General features: G+C 42.0%; 1 non-coding gene across 1 annotated transcript; it reads left to right on the forward strand.

Moving 5' to 3' along the window:
• Positions 1-406: 406 nt before the first annotated feature.
• Positions 407-479, forward strand: TRNAR-UCU (transfer RNA arginine (anticodon UCU)). The gene has a single exon. It is a non-coding gene; the product is annotated as a tRNA-Arg (tRNA).
• Positions 480-2,027: the final 1,548 nt, after the last annotated feature.

Raw genomic sequence — 2,027 nt, forward strand, 5'->3', positions numbered from 1 at the left:
GATCGATTGATAGAGCGAGAAGGAATGTGTTTGCGTGCATGTGTACGTTTATGTGCGTGGGAGGAAGGTAGGGAGACATAAGTTTATATTGGAAGTGTATGTTGGAGTGATTGTGTTTGTTTGGATGTGCGTTTGCGTGTTTTTTTGTTTTTATGTTTATATATATGTTAGTGTATGTGTGTGCATGCGTGTTCAAATACTGTGTATGTGCTAGCAAACCCTCACCTACACTCATGCCAGTGTTGGGGGCGAGAGCAAGTGTTCCCAACCACGCACACATGTGCCTCAACGTGTAGCGGCGTGCGTATACACATGTTCATTCTCTCCTACTCCCTTAGTGTGCCCATGTATTTGTGTGTGTGCATTTGCATCATCTGGGCGGCTGCGGCAGTTCCTTGAAATGCAGGTCCCCATGGCGCAGTGGAAAGCGCGCCGGACTTCTAATCCGGAGGTCGCGGGTTCGAATCCCGCTGGGGATGTGGGGTTCCTTTAGAAACAACGCGAACAGCATGATCTCTCCTCGTGTGTCAATGAGATGGGGTGTGCACGTGAAGTGCTTACGTGTGTGCGAGCTAAATGTGCACACACGTAGCAGGTCATGACGTGTCAGGAGGGACCTCGTTATTTTGCCTCCACTAGGACCTTTCCTCCTCTTCATTCTCCTCCTCCTCCTCCTCCTCCTGCTTCTCCTCCTCCTCCTCCTCTTCCTCCTTCTTCTCCTCTCGCTTCCTTTACTGATATGTGAGGGAGAGTTGTTGCATGACTGCCATGTTGCACACGGTGACGTGTTTGTTGCCCTCTGCGTATATGCTACTGTATTTCACTACTACTAATACATGCGTTTCAATGTTGCAGCGTGAGGTGTGTTTATCTTAACGTTGCAGTTGTATGGGTTTTCGCAATGTTATAGCGAGACACGGCACTGTTGCGTTGTGGTAGATTGTTGGATGCGTTACTTATATATCTTTTTCACGGTCACAACGGTAGTTCTTGCCTTCAGCGTTGCGCATCCGTACACTTGTATTTGCACTGTTGCAGCAAGGCTTTCGTGTTGTCATGTTGCTGTTGTATGGTGCCTTTTTCTCCTTGTGGAAGTATTGGTATAGTGAGACTTGCATTGTGCTGTTGCAAGTATAATGTTGCAGAAATATTGGTTCTAATGTTTTATGAATACAGTGTTCCTCTGAAAATTAAATGTTGCACCTGCCTTTTCACTATTGCCGATGTATTTATTGTTCTGTCACAAAGAGAGGAATTATTGCGTGTTGCAGTGTTGTACAGTATGTCTGCTTGTAGCTGTGCATTGATGGCTGGGCATATACATTAAACTATTATTGATGATGTTTTTTTACATTATGAAAGGAGTGCAATTGTAAATTTCCCTTATTGGTTACAATGCTACAGGAGATCGTAGATGATACAGTTTCTAATGTTTGGGTTTTGCAATCTTTTAGGAAGAAATACGTGTGCTGCTAAGGCAGCATACGTCTTTCAACACTGCTGTGAACATAAACATCTCTGCTAGTACAAGGGTTCAAACATTGCAGGGTTGAACACGTTACAAAGTTTTAGCTCTGTATCAGGACATACTTAACTTAATGCACCATTGGAGAGGTAACAATGTATATATTCTTCTGTTGAAATAAAGAAATTGTTGCGGAAACATATGTTTATACAGTAGTACTGTTACATTGGTGTTATTTGCACCTAATTGTTGCAAGTGGTGCAAATTTGTATGACATAATTTAATACTTTTATACATATCTCATATATAGGTATTTCTCTATTACAGTAGAATGGTTGTGTTAACCTTTAATAGATGAGACATTAGAGTTAATATGCATATCAGTACATACGTCTGGAAGCTGTTTTAAATGAATGGTACGCTGTACTATTGCAGACATATATTTTGTGCATTTTTGCAATTGGATGACACTTCGCCAACGAAGAGCTAAGATAAAAAAAAACAAAAACAAAAAAAAAACGAATGGGTGACGGATTGAAATGAAATGGGTTGGGGTGGGTGC

This window comes from Oratosquilla oratoria, chromosome 31 (assembly GCF_046742065.1).
Source record: "Oratosquilla oratoria isolate Oo_2021 chromosome 31, ASM4674206v1, whole genome shotgun sequence".
Lineage (NCBI taxonomy): Eukaryota > Metazoa > Arthropoda > Malacostraca > Stomatopoda > Squillidae > Oratosquilla > Oratosquilla oratoria.